Source organism: Chlamydotis macqueenii, chromosome Z, assembly GCF_036417535.1.
Source record: "Chlamydotis macqueenii isolate bChlMac1 chromosome Z, bChlMac1.mat, whole genome shotgun sequence".
Lineage (NCBI taxonomy): Eukaryota > Metazoa > Chordata > Aves > Otidiformes > Otididae > Chlamydotis > Chlamydotis macqueenii.
The window spans coordinates 64,883,118-64,911,113 of record NC_141593.1 but is presented as its reverse complement, the minus strand read 5'-3'; the positions used below and the strand labels follow the sequence as shown (position 1 = coordinate 64,911,113).

At 40.4% G+C, this 27,996-nt stretch overlaps 1 protein-coding gene across 3 annotated transcripts in view; it reads left to right on the top strand.

Annotated features, from left to right (window-relative positions):
* Positions 1 to 27,996, top strand: part of TNFAIP8 (TNF alpha induced protein 8) — a 59,198-nt gene that overhangs the window by 5,811 nt on the left and 25,391 nt on the right. The window lies entirely within an intron of this gene.

Below are 27,996 nucleotides of genomic sequence, written 5' to 3'. Positions count from 1 at the left end.
CTTGTAGTGTTTGGGATTCCAGACATAAAACCTGTCTCTCAAGTAGTCTAGGCTTGGTCTTATTTATGATATTGCTAGCACTTTTAGCTATGTTATCTTTTTGGCATGATTGGAATGATTTTGTAAACAGCCAGGAGGGTTTCAGTGGCATGTGGAATTTAATTATGCTTTTTATGAGATTAAAAAGTAGAAGCCTTTTGCATGGGATACAGGGAAGAAAAGAAGAACGTAAATAGAGGGTAGAGCAAGACAGACGAGGCTGAGCTTATATTAGGAGCCTTGAAGTTTGCATAGCTGCCCAAAACTTTGCAAGGCAAGTTAGAAGAAAGCAGTTCATAACCTTTACCTTTATTTGTATAGTTGTGGCTATTATTACAGTGAAATATGGAATGATGCTCAAGGACTTTTTGTATCTGTGCTGTTCCTGAAATTTTTGTAATTTTTATGTAACAAAATCAAGAAGCTGTGTTATTTTAATGTTAACTTTGAGATGCAAACTGACTTTCTTGGAGAGAGCATTGGTGGGATAACAGGTTTAGTATTTTGTATCACGCCCCCCCCCAACTTCTTCTAAGTTAATAAAAGCGGTTGTATAAAAGACATGAGATTAATTTGTAGAGATATCTCCTGCTGAAGTCTCAAGTAGATTCAGAAAGAGCGTAGCAAAGTTTTTCTCAGTCTTTCTGGGGTTTCCAGCAGTTTCAGAATAGTTATAACACACTGAGGGGAAGCTAGTGGTTTTTCTGTTTGCCTACAGTTTTCTTCTCTTGTGTCACTGAGTAATATTTAATGTTAATAATAATGTAGATAAATTAAAAAATGCTTTAGCCTCTTTTCTGATGAAATAGGTTATACAGATCTGTTACTATAAACAGTGTAATGGGAATCAAGATACTTTTTTTTAGCTGCCAGCCCTTTTTTTCCCCCAGTAGTTGACAACGTATTTGTCAATTGTTTCTTGTTTGAAGATGTCACTCTAGAAGCAGTTTATATGATACTTCTGTGTTTCCATGAATTTCATATCAAGGTCTTACCTGCTACTTTATGTGAATTCAGTTATTTCCAGGCACATCTGCTTAATTTGTTAGCCATTAAAATAATTATTGTAGTACTTCAGTGTATTAGATTAGCCTCATGTTAAAGAAAAAGTAATCTGCAAATCCATTTTTTCTTTAAGCTTTTGAAAACTTATTAGAAGTTATGTGTAGCGTTGAAAAATAGTAGAAATGCGATTAAACTTTGAATTGTACAGAAATCTCTGTAATCCAACCTATGAATTTGTGTTGTACTGGTCTGGAAAACACCACGCTGGTCAGTGATGCAGAAAGTATGCTGATTGTGACCGAATGCTTTTGTGCAGATTTGCTAGCAGTACCAGTGGTTTTGAGTATGCAGGTGGGTAGTTTAAATGCACTTGAAATGTGAACTTTGTTGTTAATACCAGGAGGATAACTGGGGAATAGATGAGGAGGAGTACTGAATGTGAAGTCAGTGACAGGGTATAAAATACTGTGCACATTTTTATTTCTTTATTCCTGTAAAGTGTTCAAACGTAATCTCAGATGACTGGCAGTTTATACATTTCTTACGCTTCAGATATTAGACTGGATAGGAGAGAGTTCTGGAAGTTTAGATTATTATAAAAAGATCCAACTGTTACAAGCATGTTCTAGGTGACATCAGAAGATGAAGAGCATGGGACATGGCCCTCGCTATCAGCTGCAGTTTGTTCATTGCTGTCCATCTCGTCTGGCATCCCTAAACTCCAATTGTTTGCGTATGTATTACAATAAGCTTTGTGTAAGTTGGTTTTTGTTACCAAAAAAAATACCCTGTTCTTCCTATTTCAGCATACTTGTTTTCTAATCACTTGCTTTAAAATTTAAGACCTTTGGAAAAATAAACCCCATATTTGTCTAAAGATCCTGCTTTACAAGAAGTACCCGGTTCTATGTATCAAGCGAGGTATTCAGTTTCGGTGATCAGAGAACATGGTGTATTGAAAATATTTTCGGAGTGTTTGGGCCCAGCTGGTGGGGAGTCAGTATTTGAGACTTGTGAAACCCGCAAGGGACTGAAACCAGAGTATGTACTGCTGTAATGTACACAGGAAACCGTGTCACAAAAACAACCCTATTTTTTACTCAAGCACAGGAGGTTGTGTGTAGCTGACTGAGTTTGAGAAAGGAGAGTGTATCATGATAATGGACTTTGAAATTTAGTTCTAAAATGATATGAAAGCAGACCTCTGTACTAGCCCAGCTTAAACGCAGCATACACCATTTAACAGTCTGTTAGTTTTACAACTGTTTGTGAGAAAAGTAGTGTAGGAGTCCTCAGCTAAAAATGCAGTTGTGACTGATTTCACCTTTCTTTGCCTTATAACCACATTGTTTATAAAGTTAATAGTTACAGCACAAATCTGAAAGTTCATATTCTGTGTCTTGATGGCAATAAATACATTGATGGAGAAGAATGGCAATTAACAGGCAAAGCAATAATTAAATAATTAGCTAGGAGAAGTAAATTCAGAACTTGATCAAATACTGGGGTAGGAATAAGGAGAAGTGTCAAGGAGCTTAAATGAACTTCTTGAGACCAAAACCAAAAGACTGAAAATAAAAATTTCATGTATCTGTAAGTTTTGTTCTGTTTTTTTGTTGTTTTTTTTTTTTTTATTGATATGAAGAGCTGGATAGCACCATAATAAAATGACCTAAAGCTGATAAAAAACACTTGAGAACAGTGTTAGGCAGAAGAGAAGTCTTTTTCAAAGCCTCTTCATGCTACAGAAGAAGTGGTTTAGATACCCGACATGAGTCTGAGACTATCTGACTGCATTTTTTTTTCTGTGCTTGGTGAACTAAGGGCTTGCTATGAGAAAGTGGTAGAATCAGTCAACTAAAGCTTTTCTAGATACTATTTCTGGTTTGGGTGGATGTGAGCTGAAAACACTTCAGCGAATTTCACTGTGGTAAAAATGCCTTGAAGGCTTGTTGGCTTTAGAGCATGCACTTGCATCAAGAGGAGCTGGCAGATCCCGTCTGTACCATTAATTGAAGCTCGCAACTGGGGCACAGCTCTTTGTGAGGGTCAGTAGCCCGTCTGGTGCCTTGGACCACAGGGATGCATGGAGCAGAAGCTCCTGGTGTGCTATGGCTGTTGTGGGCACCCATGTCTTCTGGGAGTGGCCTGCAGATAGGCAGGCTCATCATACAACATACAGTGCTTTGCAGAGCCCTCACATGTGTCATGACGTTGTGGTTATCTGCCCTGAGTAACCGTCTGCCTTCAGTAATGCTCTGCCATCAGACTGGGGTATTTGTGTCTCTTGTATTCAGGCAGGTGGCCAAGTGCGAATCTTCTGAGGTTATGCTGCACAAGTGAGGGAAATAAACATTTGTCAGTTGATGCCACACAGAGGGCATCAAGAGCGGTGACCATTGCTTAATTTCCTCTGCTCAGGTGAATTCAACTGAAGTTCCCTCAAGGGCAACACTACTGTGCCTGACTAATCTGGAGGTAATTTGTTCAGGTGCTTAGCGTTGCTGCAGTGTAACCCTGAAAATAACATGCCTTAAGCTTCTTTATACTTTTAAACAAGTCTATATTGTAATTATAATTTTCAAGCTATAGAGCGAGTGCTGCTTGCTGAAAGCTGTATGTCCTGCTAGCCGAAGCCCTTCAGAGTCAGAGCTGGGGAAATCCTGTACTCCAGACAACCCCCGTTCCACCCGCAATCCCTTTTATTGAAAGAAAGTACTAGGAGAACAATAACTTTCTCTAAAATTAAACGTACAAAGACCTGTTAGACCCTGCTGGAATATTCAATCAAAAAGCACGTTGTGACATTTCCCGCAGTATTCTCCACATGCAGCCCCAGAGCATTTCTGACCACTTGTTCAAGCCAGCAGTGCTGGTCACCTTAGTTTGGTATCACAGTCCTTTACAAGCAGCTGAGGACAGGATCACCTATAAGGGTCTGCCTGAGGAACAAATAACTCGCAAACAACAACTTGATGGTATTTCCCTGGCTGGTACATGGGTTGCTATGTCTGTACAACTGGCATGGTGGTAGAATAACCAGCTGTCAGAACTTGCCATACAAAAGTTGTATCACCATAGAGTTGATTTGAGAGCTGGAGCATCTGTTTTGTCTGATGACAGTTTTAGGAGATGTGCTGTTGCGTATACCCACATGGAAGATGATAAAGACGTATGGTGGGTGATGACAGAGGACAGTGGGGTATGTCTGAGCGTGACAGGCTCCCACAACTCCTCTTACTTCTCACTTCTGGAACTTCTGCGCCGAGCCCACAGCACAGCACCAGGCAATTGTGTCCCAGAAGTTACACTCCTGTATCTGAAAACTTCAGATGACTACAGTAAGGATTGAAATAGGAAATATCTGTCTGTACGAATGTGATTACTGTGCAGCAGTTATTATGTAATACCTAAGGTGTGTCAGCTTGTAGCAAAACTACCTCCTGTTTTGGATCTGAATGTTGAAATGAAACTTTCAACATGAGATTGTTTTAAGGGAATAAAAGTCAGTGAAGTGCTTCAAAAACATAACCTCTTTTTTTTTTTAATATTTCAAGGTGTGATAGTCTCTGAAATTTTAAGCTCCTTTTACACAACATGAGTAGAAGAGTTCAGACTTTGCTACTTGGATAAAACTTCCTTCCACATTGCCACATAGAAGTACTTGATTTCTCCTGTGTTTTGCAATAATTTAGATGAGGAGTTTTCAGTGGCTGGTAATATTTAGTCTTGAGTATAATGTGATGTAGTTATTTTACATAACACACATCACTTTTATGCAGAGTTTAAGAGGTAATTCATACTAACATGAATGTTGTTGTAAACAGGAAAGTTTTTCAGACACCTGGTTTTAATGCTTGTTTATGGAATTTATTCATTAAATGCAAGGTGCTTTTAAATTTGTATTTGTCCCTACGGTTCATATATCTTCTCTTGATTTTTTTGCAGAGTGCCAAATCCAGACAAGTTTCTCTAAATTTCTCTGTAATAGCTTCATAGTTACATGTACACAGAGTAAGTGCAGTATGTCTGAACAGTGATCTCTGCTGCATTAATAACAAACAGAAATTACTGTGATTAAAGCTTTTCAGTGCCTGGGACTGCGAGGTAAATTACTTCCCAAAACCTAGGTTGTTTTTTTTCCCCTGTGTTCTGTTAATCTGTCATTGTAGGACTGAAGAAAGGTGCCCACGATATGCATACTCTGCATTGTCATTCTTAACTCTTCACATATTTTTTTAGCAAAACTTTAAGCCTGAATTTTCTTGGGAAAATGCCTAGTATAGAGTTAATTGCAGGATCCTGCCTTTTTTTTTTTTTTTTTTCCTTGACTGTGTGCTCCCATTTTTATCAGAATCCTGGGAATGGTTTAGGTTGGAGGGGACCTCCAAATTTAGGTCCAACCCCCGTGCCATGGGCAGGGACATCTTTCACTAGACCAGGTTGCTCTCAAAGCTCCATCCAACCTGGCCTTGAACACTTCCAAGTATGGGGCATCCACAACTTCTCCTGTCTTGTCAGAAGTCTTGCCTTTTTCGTTTGTCAGCCATGGGAAGCAAGCGCTTTCAACCCTTTCACACTTGCTTGGGTAGCATATGTAGACTGAGAACCTGTTTTTCAGAGGTAAAATTATGGAAATTTGTAACCCTGCTGACAATTTATTTACATAGCCTAGAATGACATTCTAACAGTAACTCAGAATAGCAATTAAAGCACCTCCTTGTGTTAACTACAACATCTGGCACAGGATAGCTGTAAGGAAGCATGCTTTTTAAATAGCCGTGTAATAAGGACATTTTACACAGTGTCCTTTGGATAATGTCAGTTTTGGTTTTGAATGCATCAAGCTTTGCTAGCATTACCTGGCGGTAAAGATGACTAGTTACAGCACATTCCAGGAAGTGCGGCTCTTTGCCCTCTTGCAAAATAATGAATACATTTGTTGTAGAGACAGTGGGAGGAGATGAATCCCCTTATGACTGATCCTGCTTTCCTCACTGGAGAGCTTGAAGCTAGGAACCTGAGCTGTTAAGAAACTGCTTCAGCTGGTGCATGTTAAAACCAGCACAAGCTTTTCCAGTCATATCCTGAAACCAGCTCTCATGCTGCAATCATCTGCCACTTTCACTCAAATTCTTCTCTCCCATTGTTTTTCAAATAGAAATGGTAAAAAAAGTCACTTCTCAAGCTTCTTTCCTGAAAGAAGAAACTACATTTATAATATTTAAAGCCTGTTAACGTGATTTTTGACATGGCAGGAGTAGAAAGGTATCCATGACTTTATTAAATGTTGACATTTCTGTTGTTTGTTTAGTAGAAAGATAAAGAAATTTAACTCAAAAAGTATATTCATGATATCAAGTAAGTCAGAATCAAACAAATCATGGTCAATTTTGTTAGTTCCACTGGCTGTGCAATTTTAAGAAATAATAATATGTCTCTGAACATAAATTTCAGTGCTGTTTTTCAAATAATATTGAATACTGTCCTCTTCTATTCTAATCACCTTGGGATGCGGGCTAAATATTTTGTTTGCTGATGTTTTTTATGCTGTTCACTTGAAATCAGGTGACACTTGCCAGAATTTTTGCCTTAATTATTAAGACATGCCCTAATTGTTTTTGATACAATAAAGTTTAGAAGAAAGAGGTCTTCTGCTTTTGTCCTGGTCTTGCGTACGTTCATACCAATTTCATTAGCCTGGTGGTGGCTGTGTTTTAGGAAGAGGTAACTGGAAGAAGCCTGTCTTCTGAATCACAGGCTCCACATCCCACTGTAGCAAGCAACTGCATCTCATGTTGTGGTCAAACTTCCTTTTAATTATTTGCAGGTGCTTGGACCCTCTGTACACGGTGGAGAATTGCTCTAGTACTGGAGGCTTCTGATGTTTAAAGTTTTACTTGTTTTTTTCTGGCTGGTCCGTTCTCACTTGTTTTCATATCAGCCTATGATCTGAAGTAATTCTTTCCATTATCTGCTGCTCAGCCCCTGGATGTTTTTGTACTGAGGTCTTCTGTAATGAGCTTGCTTGTTGAAAGAGTAAATAAGCCAGACTTTTCTGCCTGCTGCTAACAGGATGGGCACTCCTTTCCCTCGGCTCCTACACTCTTCCTTTGCGTTTCCTCTGGCTTGAATTCCGCTCTCCTGAATAGGAGAGCGGAATTAAAATACATACATACCTATACGTGTGTCATAAACAGCATCTCTAGATAGAGTTCTGTCTGTGCTGGAATTACTTCTCATTATATTTTCTGTTCTCTTCTCACTGGAGAGACAGGTGGGCTCCTCTGCTGTGGGTTTCACGGTGCCACAGGCAGAGATACAACTTGGTGTTAACTGCCATTGTATTGTGGCAGCTTTTCTGGTACAGCTTGGAAGGCTAATCACCGACCCGCAGGCTCATCTGGCTGCCTTACTGTCGGGTTGTTAGGCACGTTGTTAGCAAACATATGGCAAAGACGTGTTTTTCTTTATGCTTGGCTGTGAAAGCTGCTCTGAGCAGTGTGTGTGATGGTGTAGCTGATGCTTTTGGAGCTCAGGGGCATATGGGGCTGTGAGGTCCTGGGTGGATTCAGCCCTGGTGCATGCCTAGGGCTGTGAAGTCCTGACTGAAGCAAAAAGAAATGCAATGTGTTTGATCCTTTCACTTTCGGCGTGTGAGAGACAGTACAGACCGCTTTGTTAGCAAATATTGGCAGATTCCTCCATTTGAGCTAAGTGCAAGAATAGTGGAAAATCAGTAGGCAGGTGAAGTTATCCTTGTTTCAAGCAAAGGAGGTTAAACAATGTTCTGAGCACGCACTGCCGAGGTAGCTGCTCATCTGGAGTTGGCTTGACAGTGAAGAAGGCCCTGTTTAGTAAGGTAAATAACCTGTCAGCACCAGAGGAGCTCAGTGGTGTTTGTTTATATTGAAAAATACAGTGTTTCAAGCATCAGTGGGTGTAGGGATTGTGGGCATGTGAGCCTCAAAGAAAGCCTGTGGGGTGAGCACTGTGCTGGCGGGATCGCAGGCGATCAGGGGGAGTGGTCCTGCTGTCGTCTCCTTGCCCACCTCCACAGGGAAACCTGCGTGCTGTGCAGTGAAAGGGGTGGCTGCTGAAATTAATGGGATCAGTCATCGATGCTAACGAGGCAGGTACGATGCAATGACAGCCAGGCTAGGGACATTGTCGTGGCAGGCCTGAATTTGGGTCTTGAGATGGGCAAAGTTCTGACAGGTTGGGTGCAGGGTTAGTAGAGAGAAAGAGCTGCAGTGCACCTAGGAAAAGCTGTTGAGGGCTGGTAATGTCCCTTACTTAGCAAGCACACAAAATGCTTGAGTGAATGTAGTGGAAATTTGGGCTGAGAAATAGGCAATGCAGCAGTAGTATTTTTGGAAAAGTGTGGTGTGTGAGTGTTACTTCAAACACAGGAGTCTTTGTGTCGTCAGGCGGTGAAGGATTAGGGATGAGATACAGCTGGAGCACTGGACTGGTAGCTGTGGTCAAGGGCTGAATAACTGCAGGAAATACTGTCATATGAGCTGATAAATTTTCAACTTCAGAACAGAAAAAAGATAACTGGAGCCATGTTTTGACCTATGTGGTCTTTACTTGGTTTAAGGGATTTTGATACCCACTTACCATCGAGTATGAGATAAGAAACAAGGCATCCTTAAGAGTACAGAGTTCATGCCTTTTGTGAGTTTCTGTAGAAGAGCTGCAGCTGTGGTTCATTGTTTATTCACATACCAGTTGTCTGTGTCATCTTTTGTATGCAGATAAAAGTCTGTGTCTCCCACCACTGTTGTCTTATCTTTTTTGGAGCAGTAAATGATTGGTTATTTGTCATGATCTTGTGGCACAGGACCTTTTATTTTTGTTTCCAGTGATATCCTGCCTTTGCTGGAGGATTCAAGTGAGTAAGCACTAATTTCACACACATTTTTAGCTGCCAAAAATGTCATTCAGTCCTGCTCCCATGCCTGTATTATTTCCTTCCTTGTGTCAGCAGAAACATTCATGTTCATCAGACTGAGGAACTCGATCACGAGATCGATTAGCCCTTTTTTCCCCCCTCCAGCAGTTTTTTTTCTGTAAGTCGGTTCTGCAGCGTGGTGTGTTGTACAGCTGAACAGATGCTTACGCTGCCACAAGGGGCTCTCAGGCCTGAGTGGGAGGAGAAGACAGAGTTGGTGTAACAGAGCTGCTGTTTGGGAATTGTGCAACCACTTCGTATGGAGGCTGTGCTTGAAATTTTGTGTTCATAAAAGTCTCTCAGTCTGACTTTGCACTTAGAAATACTATTCTGTATCTTATTTCGCTGAAACTAGCCCTCCTCAGATTTGTTCACTTTTTCTTGCGTGTTTTGCCTTTCTGTGTTAAGGATGCCTTTATGGGAGGCATCGCACAAAATCTCACATTCTTTTGAGCTAAGTTCTGTTATTGAAGTTTTGGTTAAATATTTTGCCAGGTTTAGCGTTACCTAAACTATAGAGGAAACCTTTTTTTAGCCTGATATTTACCCTTCCAGTACTCCCTGTTAATCTTTTTCCTTTAGCAAGTCCACCGTCCAGCTGTGCACTAATAGGCATCTATCGTTCACTAGTAGCTTTCTATATAATAACTCTAGATCAGGAAAGATAGTAGATTAGTTTCACATGACCTACTTTTGAGATAACCATTTCTGAATTATGTTTCAGTTTCATTAATCTCTCTTTCTTTAAAAGCTTTCTATAACCTGAAATACTGCTGTAAATGAACAGGCTTGTAGTTGGTCAGGTCACTTTTTTCCTTTTTCCATTCCCCTTTGCTGTTTCCTGTTTTGCAATTTTCCTAAATTATGGATGTAATTTATTCAGCCATAAATCATATATAATAATTTTTTAGGAAATTTTGTATGTTTGGATTCTGAAATATTTTTAGGAAAGGTGTTTGATTCTCTTTAAGCCTGTTTTTAATGTATATTCTTTTGTTGAAGCATTAAGTATTTGAATACAACTTGGCTTTGTTTCTCAAACGTAAACTTACCTACCAGAAAAGGCTACCTTTAAGTAATGCTTATGATCCATAACATGTATGTTGTGCCACTGCAGTGTTTGGCATTGATTAGTGCAACTTGCCGCAGTAAAGTGAGAGATTTACCTTGGAATGCAGGGAAATTTGACACAGGAATGTCTAAGTACAGTAGATACATGGAAAACAAAAGGTCCTGGACACTGAGGTTCTTTCATTAATCTTAGCCTTTTTTTAGCCATGTCTAGTAACTTAATTATGTAGTTAGCTGTTATGAATATCTGTCTCCTCAGTGTCAGCCGCGGCAGGGTTGCGTTCCAGGATGTATATGAGAATGGCCAATGTAGCATCTGCAGACCACATGTGTGTGTGTTGTGGTGGTGTGTTTTAGATAAACCTGTTACTGTGTCAGCATCTCAGTAAATAAGTGTGTAGCTGGCATACATATGCATGTGAAAATATTATTATGTTTATACTAGTAGCCATGCAGAGTTGTAAAAATATGGTTCTTTAGCAGTTGTTTAATTGTTTCTGTATAGCTTTTCAATGCAAGTGGCAAGTCAGTGCATGTGAAGGAAGCACTGGGATTTTAAAAAGTATTTTCACTTTTTGCTAAGAGTAGTATTTAATCTGGTAGTATTTAATCCTGATCTGCAGTTGCTTTTTCAAAATAGATTAAAAAGTTAAAATGATATTATTTCTTAAACTGGTTAGACTGAATCCCGAGTTATTTGCTGCGGTTCTCTGCTTCTCTAAAAGCTTTAAAGCCTTAATACAGAAGCATTAGTTGTGACAAGAGGTACTTGAACAAATCAAGAGAGTACACGGAAACCAAGGTGCTGTGACTTGCTTCCCTGTTTTATTATTTGCTGGACCAGAGTGGTGAAGGTTTGGTAGACATAGATGTCTGATTTTACTGTTTAGGCTTCAAGAGACAGCTGTAGAGTGTGTTGTTTAGGGACGTGTAACGTGTCTTTTTTTGAGCAGGCTAGTTTAAAAAAAAGGGGGAGGGAGGGGGACTACACACACAATTGGAGCTAGCAGTGAATATCTGAATAATGTAATATGTAATCAGACTCAAAAATTAATGTTTTCTGACCTGATATCCCTGCACAGAAAAGAAAGCAGAAAGTATTCTAATGTAGTTGATGGGGTACAGAAGGAGCGGGATTAACGTACATACTTTTTCATGATGCTGCATAGACTCACACTGCTAGTTTCCTCATCTGTCACCACTCAGGTAGAATAAAAAAAAAAAAGCCATAACAGGAACTAAATTGGTCTGGGTTTTGGATGCGTTTTCCTGCAATGTGTTTCCCATTTTGGTGAGTTTTCCTGTGGATTTTCTCTTCCTAATTCCTAAGAACAATTACCTGGTAGTATGCAATATTGTACTGAAGAATTTCTCCCTTTTTTACGTAATCTTAATTTATTTTAACAATTTAAATCTGGCCTACCCCAAACTTATATGTGAAAAATATTAAGGAGGACAAATGCTCTAGAAAGAGAGGAGGTGCTGGAAAGCGGTGGAGATCTCTGTTGCATTAATTTTGACTTAGAACACAGAGCCCTACTGAGCTGACCTACAGCAGCTGAGGGAACAGAGACAGTAGTAATAAAATAATTACCTACTAATGGCGCTTCCCTTCTTGGGCTGGAGGGCCAGCAGCTAAGTTGCCACCCAGTTGCTTGTTCACTCTTTGCCAGCCGGTAGGAGAGAGGATCAGAAGGACAAAAGTGAGGGGAAGAAACCTCATGGGTCAAGATAAAGACAGTTTATTAGGTGGGAGTCAGGGGGGAAAAAACGAGAGAAGTGATGCAGAAGCAATCTTTTCCACCCCAAAACCAAGGCTCAGTCAGTCCCAGAGCAATCGCTGCTTTGGAAAAACTTCACCCCACAATTTTAATCCTGATAATAGCATACCATGGTGTCTGATTGACCATGTAAAACCTCAAAAAAATAACTATTGTGAAGGATTTCCATGGATTTCCATAGATTGAATCAGTTGCAAGCAAACAAGCAAGTGCCACCCTCCAGTCTGACAGGACGTGAGCCTGGTTTGACTCAAAAGCTTGAATTAACAAGCCCTATGAGATGTGCCCTCAAATAGTACAGGCGGAGTTTTTTCACAAGCTGCAGGCAGATTTTTGTGATCAAGAGTTTCTGCTCGTGAACCGACTGTGTAAACGAGCATAACTCTGTCTATGGGGATGTGTGTTTTGGAGTCCTCAGTCACAGAGTTAGCTGAAGCACCAAGTCCATTTCATAAGAAATCTGATGATTTACTTGCTGTCCACCAAAACACCTAGAAAGCCATGGCAAATAGAAGCTTCCAGTTATTGAGTTAAAATGTTTTGCTTGTTATTTTTAGCAACTGAAGATTTAGTTGGAGTGTCCCTGGTGCTTCTTCACTGCATTTGGGGAGCAGGGTGGTTGGGCATATCTGTATCTGTTCTGGGGGTTCTGAAATCCTTTTGAGATCCCAGGAGATTTGTACAAAGTCATTGAATTACCTCAGAGCCCTTGGGACCTGGCATTATTTCGCAATGCTGTTTCTAAAAAAGTAGATGTAAGCAGAATAGATTCGGGTTGTTTCGTTACCTGTCAAGAGGGGCTGTTGGAATCTTTCAGAAGCATTTGCAAGATAAATGCGGTGAAGCTGTGGAGGTCCGTGTACTTAATCAGCAGTCAGGAGAGATAGGTGGATATAACAATTGCAGCACAGTCCTGGGACAAACTGAGTTAATATATAACATCTTGATAGTGTCTGGACCAGTTTTCTTTTTAAAGCAAAAAACCAGACAAGACCTTAGTAGTTTTAGTGGCTTCCTTTTTTTTTCCTGACTGACATAAATGAACAAAAGTAGATCTTTTGAATGCTTTACAAAGTAATATAACTTTTATTCTAATTTCTGGTTTACTTTTACAATGGAAACAGATGCCTCCTATTTACTGTAAATTAAAACAAATTATGAAGTGCTAGTCCTTAAAGATTAAGAATAAATTTGGTCTAGTACGGTGATAGATGATTCGGCTTAATTCCACAGAGAGGTAATATTTAAGAATTGTAGACAGGTTGATACTGGGACTGGATCCAATAAATAATAAATAAAGCATTTGGTGAGTTTAAAATGTTAAGAAGTTGCACTGATGTTTGAGTATACAAGTAGTGCCCATGTAAATCCTTTAAAGAAATGTTGTCATAATTCCCAGTGATTGATATGTTGTCACCTGTTGTTTACATATTAGTTATACAAGCTAAAAGCTTTACTCTAATGAGTTAGGAAATATATTTCACAAGCTACAGATCTGTGAACTCTTAAATGTGTTCCTAATTCTTCCTGTTTATATTTTTCTCTACTTTTATTTATTAACTCCAGTGCTTTCTCAAATTCTTTTGTGTTGTACATGATTATCTGTAAGCCGTCGCTATCTCCGATGGATCCTGAGTTGCAAATGGTTGGGAGGGTGGCTGGTGGTAGTACTGCTGTAGATGTCTTGTGGTCTTCATGCTTTTGGCCACTGTTGAAGGTGGAGTTCTGGGACAAACAGACCTTTGGTCTGGTCTGGTGCAGCTGTTCTTCGTGATCGAAAGTGATTACTTAAAGCAAGGAAAACTTTTTGCTGTGTGTCCTGGTAGACACCAAGCTGACCATGAGCCAGCGATGGGCCCTTGTGGTGAAGGCTAGCAGCCTTTTGCGCTGCATTAGGAAGAGATTTGCAAGCAGATCAAGGGAGGTAATAATTTTTCTCTTTTCAGCACTGGGGAGGCCACATCTGGAGTGCTGTGTCTACTTCTGGGCTCCCCCGTACAAGAAGGATATGGACTCTAGTGAAACAAGTCCAACAAAGAGCCACAAAAATGATAAGTGACTCTTCCTGTGAGGAGAGGCTGAGAGCTGTTAAGCTTGAAGAAGAGAAGCCTTAGGGGAATCTTATCAATTAAGAGGAGGGACCCAGATTCTTCTCAGTAGTGCCAGTGACAGGACAATAGGCGTTGGGCACAAATTGAAATGTATGAGATATCATCTGAACACAGAAACACAGTTTTTTACTCTGAGGTGGTCGAACAGTAGAATGGAGAGCTTGCAGAGATATTCAAAACCCAACGGGATATGGTCCTGGACAACTTGCTCTAGTAGTGCAGTTGGACTAGGTGGTCTCAGCAGATCCCTTCCAGCCTTAACAAATTTCTGATTCTGTGATTTTGGTGACTACTGCAGTAACAGTGGAACCCACCCTGATACAGTATTTTACTACAACTCCCCTTAGAGTTTAATCAGACCTTTATCTTTCTCCTCCTCCATCGAAGAGGATTGTTCTCGTAAGTGGAAACTCCGGCCATTTGAGCATCGGCACAAAAACCCTGTTATCTCAGGAAACACTCAGGTCTCCCTGGTGACATTTTCAACCAGTGCACACAGCATTCAGAGTAATAATTTCTGTATGATCCTTATTGACAGCCTCACTCTATATAAAAATAATTTTTAAAATAAATTAATTTTTAGTTTATTTGTACTCGTACAACCTCAAAATGCTGCTTCTTACACAGGGACAAGAAGGGATGTAACCATACTTTGTTCTCCACTGTTGCAGTACAGTGTTATGTCAAATAGCGTCCTCCCTGCTGCCTCAGTCACGGGTGGCATACTCTTCCAGCATCTGCTGCTACTGTGAAATATCTTAAGGCCTTTCCCGAAGTTGTTGAAATGGATGGTGGTAAGTCTAGGAAATCTGACAAATGCTCAGAGGTTTTCTCCTGGTATCTGATTGCTGCAGGGATTGGGGTAGGCTGCTGCCGCAGGTCAGACGCAATGAATATAATCATATTCTGCCTGTACTAAATTTTTGGAAACACAAGTTTCACATGGTTTTATGGCCTAACACAGCGGGTTCTTCTTTATCCATCTTGAACTGATTTCCATCGCTGCTCTTCACTGTGAAAAATAACTGACAGCTTAATTCTGCTTTGTTGGCAAAAGCAGTGTATGCTGTACATGTATGTATATGTATGCTGTATATGTATATGTCCTGGTGCTTGTGACAGAACTTGCATTTCCAAGCTACTCTACAGATTAGCACAGTAAACTAAAATTCTTTCTGTCAGCATTAACAGTTTATATTCACTAGACTTAAAAACTGAAAATAGTTTCCTTTTCTCAGAGAAGTAAAGTGGCTGCGTTTCTCTTCCAGAAGATCATCTTTCTTTGAATTTTCCCTATAGGAGGTGCTAGAGTCACAACAGCAAGGACTTAGAGCTCTGCCATTGAGGAGTTCCTCTTCATTTTCTGCACTGTCTCTGAAAGAAGCTAAACCAAAATTTACCCTTCTGTTGAACCGCAAACTCTACCTCTGTTATTTAGCATTATGACCAGTCGTACTCATCCATATATTTCGGAAACGAAGCAGTGCTGTTGCTGATAGAGACTCTTCTTGTCTTTGCCTCCAGCTGTATCTCACTACCACATCTTTGAATGCCTGCTAAAAGTGGTATATTTTTCTTCTGCCTCCAATCTGCATTTGGACACAGATTGTACATTTTCCATTTCACCTGCAGAGATATCATCATGAACTTCACTTCTTATATTTATGACATTCTGCCTAACTGTAGTGGAATGTGTGATGTCATCAATTGACACAGTATCTCCTGCCATATTTGACGAGGTGTCAACGATCTCTGAAGATAGCTGTGATCGCAGTCCTTCTAGAATTTTAAATTCTTTCTGAATGATGGAAAGCTAGACAAAGTTTTTGGGAACGGTCCATCCAGATTCAGATGACATGGAAGTTGCTCTCCTCAGCATGGTGGCACACTTGGATGGTTGAGGCACAGCATTTCTATAAACCTCTGCACAGCAGCTCCACGCAGTACACAGGGATGTCCTGCATTTTCCCACTGAATCTACACCTGTCATGTCCTAGTGTTGACAGTTACCAACCATCATGGTGGTAAACATAAACATAAACATAAGTCTAAGATCTTTCCCCTGTGTAAAGAAGTAATTGACTTTTGGGAGGTTATCCTACAAGATAATTTAGATTGGTTAAACATCTGGGCTGCTAGTGAGAGGCCCGGGACAAAGGTTCAAGATAACACATTTTGAATTAAGAATTCCTAAGGCTTACCTTTCTTTTTACTTTAAGAAGCAATGGCTTTTCTGCTCCTGAGCCTATTGATTCCCAGCACTGGATGCTTTCTTCCTCCCTAAGTCTGAGGTGCACATTTCTACTGAGCATTTCTGCCTCTTCTTCAAAAAAGCTCAGGAATCCCTGGAGTGCTGGGACAACTTCCCTTCCCAAATCCTTCCCGTTTTGACATCTGAACTGTTGCAGCCACATAAATGTGTGGGTTTCTCAGCCCCATGAGATGCACTTGTCAATTTTAAATGCAGTGTTAGTCTATGTAAATGATATCCTGTGTCCTCCTGTCAGGCCTCAGTTGAGTTCCTTTGTATTTTCCTTTGATCAGGGATAGTGTTTCACAGCGCACCTTAATCAGGCATCCTTGTCTTTTGCAAAAGAACCTTTCAAGGCTGCAAGCACGAGTGGTCTGCAGTTTCTTCTGGAGGAAAAGGAGGGTAAACCTGAATTAGCACTCGCCTGAAGGAGATGTGAACACTGTTTATTAATCACTAGAGGTTACTCCAAATATATTCTGTATTCACATTCATAGTCCTCTGTCTTTCTGCTCAAGTGCTGTCAACTGATTTTGAGATTCAAAGTCTGTAAAGGAACTGAGAATGCGGCAGCGTGTTCCAGCTATTTGTGTCCTCTTGGAGGGAGGAAATGCGAGGACATCTCCTGTCCCAGCAGCTCCAGTCATGCCTAGTCATGATGTGAGTGGACGGTATCTCTTTTAATGGTGTTGATTACTGGTAACATGCACATTTGGGAATATAGCAGAGTTGGATTTGGAAAGCACTAGCATTTGTGGATGAAGTGTGCATATCTTATGAATTCTGAACTGCATGCCAGGCAGGAAGTTGTTTGATATTGCTATCTTATTTTGTAATAAATCAAGGTTTATACAGACCAAAATGACAGCACAGGCTTGGGGCAGGATATGCTGAATATGTTCACCGAGTGTTAACATTCAAAACAAGCATTTGGCCTAAAAATAAATGTCTTAATTTTTGTATTGAAACTGGTCCCAAAAAATTTGTAGTCATGAAAATGCATGTAAAAATAGAAATACAGTTTTTTATTTTATACAGTGAAACAAGATCCTTGCAAATGCCTTCAAAGATGCTAACTGTTGATGTTTTTTGTCACTATCTGGACTTTATCTTTCATAATGTTGCTAACCTTGTTTTTGACGGAGGCCTATCAGACACTTTCATCAATAGCTAGTTTCTGGTTCAGTGCAGAAACAGATAGTATTTATTTGTTGAGGGTTGGCAGTTCTGCGCAGATGCAGAAGATATGGTTTCATTCGTCTTATTTAGTCAAAATAACATTTATGTCTAGTTTGAGTTTTAGTATAAAACACCTGTGAATAATTAACTTCCCTGTACAGCCAATTTTAGAGCAGGTATTTGTAGTTACAGTGTTTTTACCCTAAGAAACCACTACTGTGTGAAATCCGAAATCTGTTGCTTTATACCTGAGGGTTTTGCCATAAGAGATTTAGGGAGGAAAAAGCTGCTGTTTTATTCATTGAGGGATTTCAGCACACAGCCCTGAGTCGAACATCAAGACTCCTGAAGAGAGCTGGCCAACTTACATGGGATTGACAACCACCAGTAGGTTAGGTAAGGGCTTGCCTGAGCATCAGTGGGAGAAGTTGACACACAGAAGGCCCTAGTTCCTCTCTGGCGAGAGGCACCCTACTTCGAACAGAAAGGTAGGGCCTGTTTCACCCCAAAATTTGTATCCTGGAGCTTTCACCTCTGAAGCAAGGTCTTTCAATGCATGGAGGTTGCTAATACATGAATTCAAACTAATTATCAGTTGTGAGGTTTGTTTTTTTTCTTTGTATACTGAGGGTAGGAACAGCTTCAAGATGATTAAAAAAGTTCTTATTTCAAGTCTCAGTCAAGGTTGAGCTTCTCAAACCCAGTTCAGTTCTGATTTCATTTAGAAACCATTTAGTGAAAAGCTTTAAGTAGCTCTGTGTTGGAGATCAGATAAGATGAGCGTAAATCTCTGTGGTCATCAAATACCCTATTTTCTTTCAGATCTTAGTTGAATAAATGTTATTAAATATGAGTGGCTTCTGTTTTTTGTTGTGCACATTGGCCTATATACATCTATAGTTCTGCAGATAATTTCAAAGCTGCATGTAAAGGAAGGAGGTGGCTCAATGTGTAATAATATTTACCTTTTTGAAAGGTAAATATTCATAGATAGCATATTTCAAAGGATCTGGAAAAATAAGATAAGACAGTAGGTGCCCCACAGGTGCTCTGTGTGTGTGTGCGTGCATGTGTGTATCATCAGTGAAGGCTCCACAGAAACTGATGTCGCCCAGAATCAAGCGGGAGATACTGACATTTGCTATACCTTGTCACATAAAATGTAGCATTTTGTGCTGAGTGTACTTGTATGCTTCTTAAAAACTAGATAAAAAGAAAATTAATCCGGTTCACAACTCTAAGCCAAAACAGCAGTGCTTGTCAGCAGTCACCACAAAATAGTGGTTTTCATTAGCAAGTTTTTTTGAAACTTTTTGACAGTGTTTTTCTCTAAACATTACATTAAGACAGAATTCTTTATTGGTGTTAGACACTTGCATATTTTAGTGCAGTAGGTTCTTTTTTCTTTTCATTATTTCCCTATTCATTCACTATTAAGTGTTAGTATTTCACCTATTTCTGATTAGTATTGAAATAAATGCCAGAAACTCACTATGACAAAGAAGCATTTCCATTTCTTCCTTGGGTCAAGACCCTGTAACTACTGATGAGATGGCTTTCCTTGTCGGTTTTTTGCCATGCCTGTGATTTTTGCAAGTGAGGATTTCTCTTCTTCACCTCCTGATTCACTTTATTTGATAAACGGATATACTTACTTCTAGATATCCATATGGAGACAGCTGTGTTTAAATTCCATGGGAATTTTGAAAATAAATCAGATTATTTGTGCAGCAACGGTTGAAGAGCTGTCTTGAATAGGTCACAAGCTTGAAGGTCAGTCTGCATTTACAGTATAAACTCTGGAGTAAAGGGCCACAGAGGATTGTGAAACCAAACTCTCAGGAAATGGGGAAACATGATGGCTTTAGTATTATGTTGCCCAAACATGTTCCCTGTTTACTGTTAGGTAAGTTTCTTCTGTTTTTTTCCTGATGTTAAAAGTAAGTTGTGTTATGTAGGTGTTGGAATGATCTGTTTTGGGAAAGCATTGCATTATCTTTGAGTCAAATATATTCATAGCCTGGCCTCAAAATGCTACATTTCACCTCTGCTTTTCCATTTGTCAGCTAGACTTGCTACTGTTTTCTGCGCAGAATCAACTGCACTGAGATCAAGTAAGGCTGTTTGAATATAGAAATGCAATTTGGATGGAACACCTGTATAGCCAAGAGAACACAGGAGCTTTCTGCTGAATAGATGATGTTTTACTGCTTTCAGTTAGTGTGTTCTTTAGTACCCTTGCTGTAGTTTCACAGTTAAGACATGCATATCATGTCTGGTATTTGATAAAGAATGGAGATTGATTTTTTTCAACTTCACTCAACAGAGATGAAAAACTTGATAACTCTACATTGGCTTAAACCGTGGGTCAAGATGTTGCGGAAAATCTTATCTGCTTAGATAACATTGTTTAGAGTAATGGGAATGTGGTGGCATTGGAAAAGTGGTGGCAATTCCTGCTTCATCTTTTTTTTTATGGGAATGTGAATGCATTTGTACATACATTAAGGATTAAATGCTTTAAGGCAACCAGGAAGTAGAAAACATAGATTTAGTATTGTTTTATTTTCTTAGACTTCTGAAAATGTGATAGGCAGGTGTTTGTACCCAACAGTGATTAAACTAGAATGCGCTAATTTGTCTTATTGCGCTAATTTGTCTTATTGCATCTCAGTTAAAAACTGCATTTTTAAAAAATGTCTTCTAAGATTTTAATTGGCATGCAGAAAAAAACAAGAGGTTAATACTTGGGAGGAAACTATTATAGAGGGTGGTCCACAGGTTATCACAGTTTTACAATGTACACAGAAACGAGTACTATTATCTAATTTTAGGTAAACCATCCTTTCTCCCCCCCATTTGAGTTGCTCTTAATTTTCAAAAGAAAAAATTCTTTTGAATTTTTTAATTCTCACAGTATTACTGAGACTTTGTCTTTTCCTAGAAGTGACACAAAGAAAAATGTAATGCCTGTAAAGCTTGGGGATGCTTTGCAGGCTTAGTGTATGTGCAGTCTTTATCCATGGCATTCCTTGGTTGTGATGGGCATTTTAATTCTACATAGTTGTGATATTTGTGACTTCTTGGCATTGGATCTCGTATTAGTGCTATACTTCATGTGAGAGGCCGTCGGGATTCCCAACGGGATGGTGAGATTGAGGGCTCGGGCTGATCTCTCCCTTCCCACACCGACCTCTCCATTGCTTTTTCACCCCATCTGTACCTTGCCGGGGACCTAGGACCTGTTTTGGCGTGACCTCTTCTTCACAGAGGTGACTATAGCGTGAAGAGTCACTGACTTGGGAGCTGAGAAGGTGACTATCTCAAAACTTCCCCTCCGGGGGTTAAAAAGGGTTGCATTATCCCATTTTCTGGAAAGGCGATGACAGGATAGGGAAGGCAAAAACACCACAGGCAGAACAGGGCTGAACAGAGTCACTGCAGGCAGAAATTGGGGGCAAGGCATGAGCACCATGAATAGCACAGTTGTATCTGGATCTTGAAGTGATACTTGACATTTTAGTATGGTTTTAATTTCATGGAACCAAGTTGTTACCACTGTATCATCCGTCATATTGCTGTCTTAATATAAGTGTTCTCTATATATGTTTGGCGACAGCCGCTGAATCAGAAGCATTTAGTTCTCCAGATTTTCTGTTCTGGCACATGCAGATGAAACACAATTGCAGCCTTTTTGTCTGAGCTGCAATATCAAATGTTAACGTGAGGCTATACGTGAAGCCGCTCGAATTTTTACCTGCCCTCTGCTGCTGGTCCTGCTCTGTTTCCTAGGCTGGAGGAGAACACAATCCTGAAGACCTTTTTGGTTGGTTTTTTTTTTTTTCTCGGGGCACTGTTGCCACCTCGTGGCATTGGCCAAAACCAGCAAGAAATGCTCAGTGAGCTGCGTCAGTCGCTGGCAGAGTGAGGTGGATGTGGGATGCGCAGGGTGAGTCTCTTTTGAGGCTCTACCGCTGTGCGACACTCAGAAGTTTGTTACGTGGGATTTCTGATAGAAATGCCCCATCCCATGTGTGCCAGCAGTGGCAGAGTCCGTGGCAATCTTTATTCTTGCTCCATTAATTTTCTGAAGTGGACAGAGATACTAACTGTTGTCCATACTGAGCATCAGGTTTTGGAAACACTCTGTGAAGTCCTCAGCCTTTCAGGAAGCGTTGCAGTAGCACAGCCTCAACAGACCCGCTGCCTGAACAGCAAGTCGTATTAAGTATGTGCCCTAACTCAGTTTTCAGCCAACAGGATGTTGAGCAAAAAGACTAGGAAGTCTTGTTCAGATCTTGTTATCCACATAATTTTTTTTTTCTTTAAAACTGAATGCTTGAAATAGTTCATGAAAGTCTTGCAGTAACCCTGTGTGGTGGTATTCGGTTTGGCCTAGCCCCAGAGTGCAAACTCTGTTATTATTGTTGCTAAAGCATTTTAAGAGCTGAAGTATGAATTTCCTGTAAAGTAGATAAAATATTTGAAAGGTTAGACATGCTTGTACTAAATAAACTCATTTGGACTCCAGCAAAAATTCTGAGTTTGTTGGGTTTTTTAATTGGTATTTACAGCAAGAAATAAAAATCCAACGTTGAGTTTTTAAAGTAATGCTAAAATGCTAAATGGAATTTACACCTGGCCCTACTTTGCTCACCAGTGTACACCTGCTTAATATAGGGAAAATATGCAAGATAGAGATTTTCAGTTGTCATATCTAGATTAGAAGTAATAGAATCATAGAATCACAGAGTAGTTTGGATTGGAAGGGACCTTCAAAGGTCATCTAGTCCAACCCCCCTGCAAGGAGCAGCGACATCTCCAACCAGATGAGGTTGCTCAGAGCCTCATCCAGCCTGGCCTTGAACGTTCCCAGGGATGGGGCATCCACCACCTCTCTCATCCAAGCCATTCTTTTGTCAGAGACATAATTACTGTTGGCTGCAATTTGTGTATTAGATACTCATTTAAAAAAAAAAAATCTGAGAGCTCTTTACGTTAACAATATCCTAGCTAGAAAAGAAAGGTTGGCTGTAACTGAGATCTTCCTTAAGTGGGCACCACATGCCTACACTGGCACGGTAGGTGGAAGAGAAGAGGAAGATGCTGCTGCTCTGTTAGTCACTCTCACTTGGAGCAGCCTGAAGTGCTCATCTCCCAAGCATGCTTTGGTTATGAAAATATCACCATAGGCCAGGGGAAGCAAGTGCTGAAAATCTTCCCTCTAAGGCTGCCGTAAATGATGAATTCTTAAATTTGTTTGGATATTGGGAACTGACTTTTCAGCACTTGTTCAGCATAGTCTTCGTTAATATTTTCCCAAAGGAAATCCAGTTCTTGCAAGTACTTTTCCAGATTCTTAATGTGACTTCAGTCTAAGCTTTAGGCAAATAATACACTGATTTAAAACTGATTTGTAACATGCAGAAATCAGTATGGTTCATTGAGTGAGCACCACATAATTAGGTACATCTGGCTTGTGCATTCAGCTAAACTGAAGTTTTAAAGAACAAACTCTGCTTAGGTTTAATATCCATTTAAATCCTTCTTTTAATTTCTTTTAATTAAATTTCAATTAAAAGGAGGTTTTCTCACAGCTTGGTATTTTTAAGCTTTGTTTTATTTGAAATTTTATCTAGAAAGGATTGCATCTGATATGCAAGTGATGTTTTGATTATTTGCATGATTAATAGCTTTGGTGTCTAAAAGAAAAAGGCCGTAGTTTGTTGTGCATTAGCAAAACATTTGGATCATGTGCTTGGGACTGGAACACAGCCCTTGCAAACCAACACACATGTGTCTTCCCATATGTACATTGCTTTTAAATTAACAAAACTCTTCCTTTTATTAAGGTAATATTCAATTTTCTGTTCTGTCAGCAGCACTGCCATACCTTTAAAAAAAAAAAAAAAGAAAAAATGTAACTCTTCAGCCATCCACCCCAGAAGCATTGTTTAAAAGATACTGTATTTAACACCAATTCAGACAATTTGTTTTCAAGCTCTTTTTGAGTTTTGGCAATGTTAGATTTGGCGATAATGGATTTTCTGTTTCTAATTTAAATATTCCTTTTCAATTAAAATTCTTCCAGCACTGTGTTTTGATGCAAAAGTCTCTGGCAGTATCTTTTATCTTATGTCTTGCTCAGAGCAGAGCTGGTGTACGTATCTCGTCTCATGGCCTGTGGTGATGCTGTCAGTCTCTGTGTAGCACATTGACTCCCAACTCGTCTGGGGATTAGAATCATGGAATGGTTTGGGTTGGTAGGGACCTTTAAAGGCCATCTAGTCCAACCCTCCTGCAAGGAGCAGGGACATCTCCAACCAGATCAGGTTGCTCAGAGCCTCATCCAGCCTGGCCTTGAATGTTTCCAGGGATGGGGCATCAACCACCTCTCTGGGCAACCTGTTCCAGTGTTCCACCACCCTCATTATCAAAAATTTCTTCCTTATGTCAAGTCAGAATTGACCTCCTTCTATATTAAAACCGTCACCCCGTGTTCTTCCACAGCAGACCCTGCTAAAGACTTTCTCCTCGTCTTTCTTATGAGCCCCCTTTAGGTATTGGAAGGCTGCCTATAAGGTCTCCCCAGAGCCTTCTCTTCTCCACGCTGAACAGCCCCGACTCTCTCAGCCTGTCCTCATAGGAGAGCTGCTCCAACCCTCTGATCATCTTCGTGGCCTCCTCTGGACTCGCTCGAACAGGTCCATGTCCTTCTTATGTTGGAGGCTCCAGAGCTGGATGCAGTACTCCAGGTGGGGTCTCACCAGGGCAGAGTAGAGGGGGAGAATCACCTCCCTTGACCTGCTAGCCACGCTCCTCTTGATGCAGCCCAGGATGCGGTTGGCTTTCTGGGCCGCAAGGGCACATTGCCTGCTTATGTTAAACTTCTCATCTACCATCACTCCCAAGTCCCTCTCCTCAGGATTGCTCTCAATCCATTCCCCGCCCAGCCTATATTTGTGCCTGGGAATGCCCTGACCCAGGTGTAGGACCTTGCACTTGGCCTGGTTGAACTCCACCTCTCCAGCTTCTCAAAGTCCTTCTCAATGGCATCTCTTCCCTCCAGCATGTTGACCACACCAGAGCTATAAGCCTTACCTGTTGCAGTCCTTAGTGCATGGCCCTCAAAGGACAGCTAACCTTGACTGTCTGTCCTTAACTTCCATCATGTCCTCTATGAACTCCTGAACACCCAGCAACCATTGTCGATAATCACCTATTTGTGGGTAGCAACCAAGTCATTGAATGTTAGTTGGCAAGTTTGCTCTTTAGAAACTGTTTTTTGTTCCTGTACTGAAACCTTGTCTTCAGTGACTGGTAACTGCTGGATAAATAATCGCCTCTCACTGGCTGGTATCTATGTGGCTACAATAAAACTATTGTTATTATTAGTGGTTTTGTACAACGTGATACCTATAGTCCAGGCAACAGAATTACATCAGAGTTAACATCTCAGAAGTTACAGCATTGCTCTATGTGTGAATTTGCAGAGCTGTTTTGAAAAAAAAAAATGTATGTCAGTGAAACCCATTCTGAGCTGAGAGCAGTGTCGTACCGCGGCAGTGCGCTGTTGTGTGACAAACGATGCTCATCTTGAGGCTGAAAGGTGGGGATCAGTCTAAGGCAGTGTCCTGGTCCTCTGCTGAGGCTGTGCTGTGGCTGAAATGTCCAACAATTAGTGGCAGATGCAGATAAAGCTTCTGAAGAAAGCGGCATTTTAGCTGAGGCTAAGTGAAGATGTTTCCTCATCTCTTAACCACAGAGCTTTTGAGTAAAGGCAACAGCAGCTTAAAAACAACTGCTGTTGCTGTTTGGAAACCAAGAATCTCAGCATGTTTGTAGTGGGGACACAGGTTTGCGAGATGTGTACTGTGCAGTAGCCTTTCAAGTTGGTTACTATTATGTTGCCTTCTTGGGCTGTAAGTGCTGAAAATACATAGATGTGATTGTGGGTATTGTGCAGATTGACACTTTAAACTGTACAGATGAGACTCATGGGACTTTCGAATTTCATAGCAGAGTTATGTTCAGTATTAAGCGGATTCAACTTTATTAAGCGTTTTGTGCATGTATCTTACCACTGTCTCTGTCCGTTTTCTGTCTGGGGCAGAAGAGGTGAGGTGAGGAAGCTCTTTAAAGCAAGTTTTACTGCAACGAGAATCTATCTGTTACATACAGCTGCTTCCTATCTCTAACTTAGTGGGCTCATTGTGAATCAGTTTGTCACCCTGTTCTGCTACTCATAATGCTAGTTCATTACCAGCAAGGAGGTCTTCAGACATGCTTTTGTACAGCTTGACTGAAGGCCACACCAGCAGTGTGTTGTGGGTTTGTACAACAGTAGATTTGCCATATATTGCTCTTGCTATTTGGAAATTAAAGAATGGACAATAAACCACTATCAGGGTGGAGAACGGATGCCGAACAGAAGGGTATAGAAATAGGCAAGGAGGACAGCACAGGGGAGGGGAGAGAACAGGGTGAAGTGCCAGATGCCAAGCACGGTGCTGAAGCTGTTGAGGAATTGCCTGATCCCTTGGGGCTGGACTTTTTATAATTTGTTAACCACATGGCAGCAACATACACCAGAGTATCATCCATGGATCTCCCCAGCAGGTGGAAGTACTGTGAGTGCTTCAACAAGTGCCCCAGGCATTATCATCTGAACTGATCGAAAGTCTGTTGTGCAAAGGGGAAAAAACAAGTTAAGGATAAGGAATAGCAAGCATTGACGACCAGGCTAAAATCAGGACTGTGCACATTTTTCAGATCTGGCTTATAGATCAGCCTGCTAATGTTTTGGTTTATTTTGTCTATCTGGCTTTCAGTAGACTGGATTTTCCTAAAATGAAAACAGTACCTGGTAGCGGTTTATGCACGTGAAGCCAAACTGCTTAAAAATTCTGCACCATAGATAACGGAGATGTTAGAGTTGTGCTGTTACATGAAAACACTGAATGCTGCATGCTGAAGATAGTATTTCTTATGTTAGTCAAAAGCTAAGCATTGTCTAGATTGTCTTGATACAAGTGTGCTTTGTGGTAGAAGATAATAAAACAAATAGAAATAAGGAGTAAAGTCTGGCTACAGCAACAACAGATGGTCTATTGTACCTAATCCTTTTAGTTACAGAACTGTATAAACAGTGCTATTAAAATCATACAGCTAATCAAAAGTCTTCTTTTTCCTGTAAGATAACATTAATCTCCACATTAACAAAATTGCATAAGAGTTTGAACTTGTTTTTGCTGCGCTCACACTACACAGACAGCGCATATTGCACTCTCTTTTGCAATAATAGAAGTAACACAACTACACATGGTGTTACTTTACCTCTGGGTTAGGAAATAACTTTAAAATAGCTTCTTGGTTTGCTAATTTGAATGTCTGTGTGTAGCTGCTTAAGTGCCCAACTGAAAGCAGAACAACTTGCATACAGTGCAAGAAGACTGAAATTGTACTTTTTTTTTGTGACTCCGTGCTCCTCCTTCCACACCTTTCCTCTGCCTGTGCACCATCGTGTGCACATGGGGTGTCCGTGTGCACCTTCGCGCGCAGGTGATGTCTGTGTGTGGCAGCAGCAGAAGGCACAGACAGCAGGTCGGGGCTGCACCTGGCAGGTGGATTTCTGCATCCCGGGATATGGGCAGTGCTGGAGGGGGCAGCAGCTCCTCGCTTTGTGCTGCAAGATCTCAGCGCTCTGTAGGGATTCCAAGGAGCTTATCCACCAGTCTAAACTAATAGGGAAGGGCTAGAAAATAAAAATATCTCCTGTTTTATAAGCCTGTACATCTTGAAACTCAGTGCAGTTGTGATCTGTCTGCCTGAAAAAATATTGCAGTGGGTGCTGGAAGAGATGCAGAAAAGGACCAATGGAGCAAGTCGACGGCACACTTCTGTGTTGTTTTTGACTGCTTACTCAATCAGTAACTTCTATATAAAGGTCTTTCTGGTAAAACCTACAAGTTAATGAGGCACCACTTGCAGTTTAATTTCCTAATGATATCTCACTGTGGCTTCCAGGCTTTTGAATTTAACAATTTTTCCTCTTTTTTTTTTCCATGAACTATTATTATCTGGTGCCTTTTTTTCTGTGATACTGTATAAACATCTTGTTGGCCTTCTGATAGGGCAGCATGTTTGGAAATTCCATAAATGTGTGCAGACTAGACCGGCTGCACTTATTTCTGCTTGGGAGATCTTGGATTGAAATACAAAAATCTTACATCACGTTCTTCCCCACACCATTAGTTTGAGAAGAACTCAAATATTTGAGAATTGGTGAAATGCATTTACATTGATGGGTGTATCACATCGTTTCTCATTACATTTTGTAGATGATATATATGAAGAAATTATATATGTGAGTGCTTCAGGACAGTATCTAGTGGTCTCCTTGTCCTGGGTGAGAATTTGCATTATGTGCGTGCAATCCACATCCACTGAAGTGTGTCAGAAGTTGAAAATTTGTCAACTCAAAACCCTTGTATCAGAAATAGGTACAACTTGTTGGGGCTACAGAAGAGAGATGGTGTAAGCTTTCCTTATATTACTGCATGATTGCTAAATGGCGAAGTTTACTTAATCCTTAGGTTATAC